At 36.6% G+C, this 8,297-nt stretch overlaps 1 protein-coding gene across 1 annotated transcript in view; it reads right to left on the bottom strand.

The window, feature by feature from the left end:
- Positions 1–6,611, bottom strand: part of scn8ab (sodium channel, voltage gated, type VIII, alpha subunit b) — a 65,853-nt gene extending 59,242 nt beyond the window's left edge. The window contains exon 1 of the mRNA XM_016467115.1: positions 6,474–6,611. The gene's annotated coding sequence lies outside the window, so the exon portion shown is untranslated. The remainder of the gene's footprint in view (positions 1–6,473) is intronic.
- Positions 6,612–8,297: the final 1,686 nt, after the last annotated feature.

The raw sequence follows: 8,297 nt of genomic DNA, 5'->3' as shown, positions 1-8,297 counted from the left end.
ACGTGTGATAATACTATTATATTTTAAAATTAAAGGGAAGTATTAAATACAAATACAATTACTTTATAGTAAACTTCAAAATAAAATGTTAATATTTACTACTACGTTTTTTAATTTTCATCATTTTCGAATTTAAAATCAGCATGCTTTTATTTTGGCGGGTTGCCGGCAAAGAAAGTATATGCGCTTCGCTTCGGAACTGCCGATCGAAGAACGTCAGTGAATGAAAAGTCACAGTTTTGCATTGTGCTTTGAAAACGGCAGCGGGTAGCCTAGATTTGTGCTTTCAATTTGAATAGAAATCTTATACAGTACAGTTTGTCGATCTAAAATGGTAATTGTGCATTAACAGCTGTCTTCAATGTCGGTACGCAAATGCACTGTCAGAACTTATTTATACAGCACATTTTATATTTTGGGCACGCATGCGGACAACTTATGTGCACCCCTGTCAATTCAGACATATTCAATCTGTCTCTTCCGGATTTATTACGTAATGTCATTGTTCAGATTGAAATCACATTCAATCAAGTGTTTGTGGATCACAAATCACAAACTCTCCACTTTATTCATTTAATACTAAGATTATACATTAAACACACTATGCTGATTAAACACTTTCTTGCATTTTCTTCTCAGACAACATAAAATGGAAGATTCTGTACAAGAGTTCATCTCATCATGCAAATGTCCAGTTGCTCAAGACAGTAGTCTTAACCGGTTTAAAGGTAACATTATTGTCAAGTTATACTTGTCATTTCACATTTCTATTACAAAGATGCATTTTTGTATGTGTGTGCTGACTGTTGACAAGGAATCTCTAGCACGGGATGGAGAAAATCTTGTTTCTGACTGAATCGCCTAACCTAAATAATACAGAAAAAACAACATTATGTGTCTGTCAATAAAGACACTATAGGACAGAGAATACTGATAATAAACAAATACAACAAAATGAACTGTGCCCCTTTGCCATTTATGTTTAAAGCAACAGACCTGATATATTGACCAGACTGATTAGTCAGCCAATATTTGGCCATTTTGAGATTAACTCTGTCCAAAGTGTTTCAATTCCAACATCTACTTATCAATAGATAATAAACAATTTCCTTTTACATTTTTGTGAATTTTGAGTGCAATTTGTGTAAAAGAAATCTAGCTTAATTCTAGTATTTTTGTGTACATCTATCTATCTACCTATCTTTCTAGATAGATAGATAGATAGATAGAAAGGCACTACCATTCAGATGCTTTTGTTTACTTTTTCTGAAAGAAGTTCAAAAATGATTATCATTTTTTACATTTTAAAATGTGTTTTCAATTTTAATTCACTTTAAAAAGTAATTTATTCCTGTGATAGCAAAGCTGAATTTCCAGCAGACATTATTCCAGTCTTCAGTGTCACATTATTCTTGAGAAATAATTCTCATCATCATCAATGTCGAAAACATTTGTGATGCTAACAAATGCATTCTTGTTAAATAAATTTTCTTTTCTTTTAATTTCTTTTCTTTTCTTTGTTTTTAGAAAACTTTTAAATGGTAGTGTGTGTGTGTGTGTGTAGACCGATGAGCTTTGTAAAAATCGACGTGTTTCAGAAAGGCGGGGCATAGAGGAGAAACAATAATGTACATTATGTGGAAAATAATGTGTTTTTTTAACCTTAAACCGCATAAACACATTTCATTACACCAAATACACCAAATAATGTTCTTTTTAGCAGCATCATATGATCCCTTTAACAAATTAACTTCCCCTATAGAGTTTTGTCGGTGAAGAACAATCCTTTTCAAGGAGATTTATCACAAATGTGCAGGAAAAACTCTAAATCACATTTGCACCCTCTCCTGTGTTCCAGGTGTGTGTCGCAGAGTCAGTCCCAGCCTAGTCCCTCAGGCTCCACTAAACTGGGCTATTCCTTTTCCAGAATGTCCCTTTACAGGCATTTTCTATTGCAGGGCTGACTTGCATTTATGGACCAGTGATCAATGTAAAATGTGTCCTTTTCTAGTACTAAACTAATTAGACAAGCAAAAACAAGAAAAGAATATGAGCACATAAGCACTTCGTATAAGCGCACATAACCATTGATGACATGATGCCCTCTTCAACTGATTACTGAAGCTGCATGTTTGCAGACCATCATCTCCACACATCCACATATCTTAACTCATGTAAGTGCTATATGATGTGTCATACAGACATCACATTCTTTCACATTCACTTTCAAAAATATTAAACCTAACAGCCAAAACTAACGATTCTCTTTCACTTGTCTTTTTGCAGGATTGTTTTATATGATGTCCAATGCTGAATCCCTGTTCTCTATATCCTTAATGGCACAGTCATTAATTATTTATACACTAAAAACTAATTCAGTTAAGTCCAAATCAATACTGAAGTGCCCACGGTCACGTGACATTGCTCTTTATGATGGGCGACTTTATCACCATTAAAACAGAAGGCTTCCTGATCGACAGCAGACCTATGGCAAGTCATTTTAACATTTATTCCTTTAAACTAGCATTTTTTTTAACTTGCATTTATTTTAAATTACTATTAAGCAATCTTATAGTTTACATTCCATTAGTAATGAGTTAGTTAGTACTTGTTCAGTAAACATAAGTACTTATTTCTTTACTTTTTAGTTCAGAAATCAAGTATTCACTTTCAACAAATATGTTTTCCAATCACTGCTGGTACTTGCTGGTACTTTTACTAAAACTATTCATTAGTAGAACTGCTCAATATGATGGGCGACTTTATCACCATTAAAAGACCATTAAAAGGCTTCCTGATCTACAGCAAATCTATTATAGCAAGGACTTGTAACATTTATTCATGTAATCTATAGCATTACTTAACTATCATCTATTTTAAATTACTTATTAAGCCATTATTAAGTAATAATATAATTGGATTAAGCAACCCAATTGTGACTAATATTCATATTTTTCATTATTCAGTATTCATTAGATAATAACGGCTTTGAAACTATTTTCATTCAGAAACTGCTAGTAAATTTCACAAATAATTACTAAGAAAAAGCAAGTATCATTTAATTAAACATGAAAGTTTTAAGTAAAAAGCCCGATTCGGATGGTAATTGTTTCTCATATGGACGTCTGTAAAAATAAATTTACATATCATCTCAGTGATAAAACTCATGGATTCGGATGGCGATTTATTCACAGTGGAGGAGCGAGTTCTGTGATCCTACAAACCCGGGAACACGCTGCTCACATGATTGTCTGCTGTAAATAAAATGAATTTTATTTAGAAATGTATTCTTATTATTGTGTAAAATGTGTTTAAAAATACTTATTATTATGTAAAATGTATTCTTATTATTCCAGGCATATTTTATAATATATCGACTAATCCTATTTATTTATTATTTATTATTTTATTACATTTATTATTTGATTCTAAATCAAATTTTAAATCTCCTGTTTAAAAATAGGAAAATAGACCGCTACAGCTGTATATAATTATACGCGATATATATCTGTTTATAATACACATTTTTAAATTGTATAGCATACCTGCTGCTGCCATAATAAAGACCCATTTAGAATGTTTATGTGCTTTTCTTCTCTTTCTGCTCCCAGTCACTGTGGTGGAGCAGTTATGAAATATTGTTCTTTTAAATACTTTCCAGCATTTCAGAAATAAATGTGTATGCAAATTACACCAAAGTACAATGTTACCTTACGGTGTTCGGGAGTGCTCAAAAAGGGTTTAAACACTGAATTTTGAATCGATTTCTTCTCGTAAACTCAGAGATGTGGATTCAGACAGCAATTAAATTACCACACGACACGAGTAGGTAATTCGGCCAGGGGTTTTTATGGGGAAGGTGAGAGAAAAACACCGACATCCTGGATTCGGATGGCATTAAAATCACCAACTATCCCCTGTAAATGGTGAAAATCACTTACATCCCCCTGAGAAACAATTACCGTCCGAATAGGGCTATAAACTGAAATAGTATTTTCTTTTAAAATGTACTCCAGTACTATTTGTTTTATTTAAAACGTTTTCATTAGACACTAGTTGTTTATTACAATAGTGACAATTATGTATTGCTTTACTCACTAGCACTTATTCAGAACATTGTAGCAGTTGCAATTAGTATTTCAGTCATTGCTGGGATATGATCCAGTTTCGCTACTCATTAGTAGAATGTATTATCGGTTCATTCATTAGGCAGTAGAACTTACTAGTTAGCCTACTAGAAACAATAGAATGACTACTTATATAATGAACAGTCAATAGCAAATTTGAAAAAAAGATACTAATCACTATTAAATCACTTACTTGTTATTAAAATTAAGTATGTAAAAAAACAGTATTAGTAGTTAATTTTAATGAATGTTTGTTAAAGCAGCTTGCCATAGACACATTAGGTAAAGCAACAAAGTAACTCTCTTTTTTCTTTTTTTTTTCAAAAATGGACTGTGTAGACAAAAGAAATACAAAGTAAACACTATGACGTGCGTTTTAAGTTACACACTGCTGTGTCCAACCTCCAAGTCTCCTTCCTGGGATACTGTAGAGACGCCTAGGCTCAAGGTGATACATCAGATAGACAGGCCCTGACAATATATACACACAATGACCTTAACTAAACTACTGCATTTTCTTTCTTGATTTGCCATCGTTGGTTATAGAAAAAGAATATGCTGTTTAATGGTACGTCCTCCACTTTTCGATTGCCCCGAGTTAAACACCTACACGTTAAATCCAAAATAACCGATGCCATTCGACAGGTCAGGCTACTTACGTGCCTTCAAGCAAATTCATTGCGTGATCTCATCTCTGGTAAACTGTACGTTCCCGTAACATCGCAAAGGTATTCCTTATCAAGCAAGAAGAAGTGTCGTATGTTTTTAGGAAGCCGAGATAAGTCCGCTGTCTTCTAGATGCCGTCGAATGAGTCTTAGCGGCGCTGTCCGTTCAGCACCGCTCAGGTGAAAAAAAAACACAGATGCTGCCTCAAGCCACGATGAAACATGACTTTTCCGTATTTTATGCCTTTAATGAAATTATATGGAAAGCGAACGCTCGGCCTCTGGCACTGTACATCGAGGGGAGGGGAGCTGCACAGCTGTCACGAAGACGAACCTCGCCGCACTATCCCGTGTGGAGAATAAAGGCCGTAAAATCTGACTATAACTCTCTGTTTTTAGATTTCAACACATATAAACACACAAATATGTCCTTTTTTGACTAGGCTACATTTAGCTATCTCGCCTTTTGCCTTTGTAATACTTGTTTGGTTACGCCAACATTAACATAGGCTACACCCCATTCAGGAAACGGTCCTCGTCATTTCAAAGCAAATATAATTTATAAAGCATGTGCGATGGCAAGAACATATTAAACTGGTTCATACTTCCGCCCCTCACGCGTATTATGCAATTTCTCCTCCTAACAAGCTTTGCGCATCTGAAGGCGCTACATGTTATGGGGTTTGCAGATCAGTATGTCCAAGTTTGTTTGCGGTAATTATGGCATCCGTACGTACATGCGTGGGCCCCACGCTCTTGACTGAAATACTGCAGTGGAGCTGAGGGGAGCTCGCGCGAAGACACGAGCCAGCGAATCAATCTGTGAAACATCTACATCTGAACGCCACTGACGTCTCAGACAGTCGTGCCTGCGATGTTTTATTATACGTCTAGATTTATATCCCGCTAGGTTTCAATAGCATTCGCATCTGAACACTTCAAGAACATTTGGGACTCTGTCCGCTCCAGCACCACACCCGTGCAGTCACACCGTCCTCTCTGTGATTTAACCCGCAGCCGCGCACACGGTCGGGCGCATCGTGCCGCTAACGCCTCAGGGAGGAGTGAATGAGAAAACGAGGGTGGTAGTCCCAGTTTTTACCGGCAAAAACGGAAACGCACCGATTCTAGGGAGACCAGCCCAAAGAAGTATGGCGAGGGTGACTCGAAGGGAGGGGAAATGCAGGCGCAGGGGGACTAAAAACTGCCACATTAGTGATTTTAACATGTTACGTTGCAAAACACTGTCACAAATTACATCTGAATGCTGAATACTGCGTCTTGCGTCAGTCTGTCCGCACAATATTCCCATGCAATAAAGTTTGCGGCGGTCGTACTTGCCTGTCCCATGGTATGCGTATATTCTACATTTCGACACACACACACACTAATGTTATGTTTCCAGCGCCAGGCCAACACCCTCATTTACCTCAGTCAGACTTTCCCCCTTTGCATAGACTCCGTTTGATCAGTGCTAGCCTATAGCTATTAGTAGTGTCTGGCGTGTTAACTGGCGTTTTCCTGCAGCAAGCCTATCCACATCTGTGAGCAGAAAAGATGCTGAGCGCGAGAGACCGCTCTGCGGCAGATGAGTCCAGGTATGAGACACGCTCAGAACAGGCTATAAACACCTGAAAAAACAACCACACTTGCGCTGTAGACAAGAGAAAGTCTACTTACTTTTTCCGCATTAAGAGAGATCCATGTAGATCTTGCGTGCCTAAGGATGTTTAAAAGACCCAGGAGAAACTGCGGATGTCGCCATATTGTTGCCGCTATCTTCCTTCCCAGTGCGTACGGCTAGCCTGCATAATTGATGACTCTCAGCAAATTGTTAGGGAGCGTCTGCAAGTACCCTACTTCCGACTTCCGTGCTGACCGACAGAACGCTGCAACGTAAGCGAAACAGCGCTAAAAGGGAATATCAATCACAATGATCTGAGTCTAGTTATATTTACCACTTCTCAGTAAAATTAATCTAATCTTCTAATTTCTGTTCCAACAAATGTTAAACTGTCTCAAATTTAATCGTTAAAACTGGATCAGGACTGTTTAATAAAAACAAAATCAGAAAATTGTATTCTATATTGTTCATTGTGTGTTCTTAATGAACTTTCTACATTTGCCAATATAGAATTTAATTTAATTTTTTTTAATGAAAATTAAATTCTATATTGCACATTTAGGAAGTTCATTCAGATCTCACACAATGAAAAATATAGAATACAATTTGCTGTCATTTATGGTAATATCATATGGCACTGGCTTTCAAATTAAATGTTGTTATTTCGGTGTTGGCATACACAAGGCACACTTCAATATCTTCACTATAATTCCCTGGAATAATTCTGCTATACACAACACTTGTTCCTACAAAAACTTGTTTGAGGTTATGTATGCTTTAAAATATCTGTGAAGCAAAAAGTCACATAAAGAAATAGTTTACCCCAAAATTAAAATTTGCTGAAAATGTAGGCCATCCAATATTTAGATGCATTTGTTTCTTCATCAGAACAGATTTGCCAAAATTATGCATTGCATCACTTAACCAGTCACCTCACCAACAGATATTCTGCAGTGAACTGGTGACGTCAAAATGAGTTCAAACATCTGATAAAACATCACAGTGATCCACAAGTAACTGACAAATCCATGATTAAGACATTTTTAACTTCAAACCATTTCTTCCAGCAAAAATACATGTCTTTTTGCTTTCTCTAAGTGATTTAATGCTAAATTTCTCAAAATCTATTCTGATGAAGAAACAAATTCACCAACATCTTGGATGTTTTTCAGCAAATGTTTATTTTTGGGTGAACTACTGCTGAGGACAAATGCAGACTTTCCAATGAAATTCACTGGGGACATGTGGGCACGAAAAAGTATCTTTGGCATTTTAAGTGCAGTGGTCAGTGCAAGATTTTACTGTGGCATTGTTTGTATTTGTGGGGTTCATTCAAGCAGTGTGGTTGAGGAAGCAGGTACAACATGGTCAAAGGTTGCAGGCAATAGTTAATCTTCCTCTAATCCTGTTAGGAAGTGAAAGGAAACAATGGCTTTAGACTACCTCAAACTCCCCCTTCTGGGCCACCTGAGCATCTTTTCTAGTCCTCACTGATGAGCCTCAAGTGGATGAAGCCTTGCTGTGCAATGCGCCACCAGCCATGTCTGTGTTTGGTCACTGTCCTTGGTGCTGAAGCCCCACTTTGTGTATGAGCCAAATGGGACACAGAGGCATCTTCAAATGACACTGTCTGCAGAGCAGATGAATAACAGAGTAAATTTTTACGTGTTTGTGATGTATATTTTTTTGAGACTGTTGCCTGCAAGTATTACAGGAGCTTACAGCGTCTAAAGATATTACTCTAAGCCTAATCTCAAGTAAGAAAGTCCTAAATCCTAATCTCAATCACCACGGAGGATCTTGGGGATAATTGCATTTGACAAGAAGATGATAGATAGATAGATAGATAGATAGATAGATAGATAGATAGATAGATAGAT

The sequence above is a fragment of the Sinocyclocheilus anshuiensis genome, unplaced genomic scaffold (assembly GCF_001515605.1).
Source record: "Sinocyclocheilus anshuiensis isolate Anshui unplaced genomic scaffold, SAMN03320099.WGS_v1.1 scaffold44, whole genome shotgun sequence".
In the NCBI taxonomy this organism is placed as follows: Eukaryota; Metazoa; Chordata; class Actinopteri; order Cypriniformes; family Cyprinidae; genus Sinocyclocheilus; species Sinocyclocheilus anshuiensis.
This window is presented reverse-complemented; position numbering and strand designations above follow the sequence as displayed.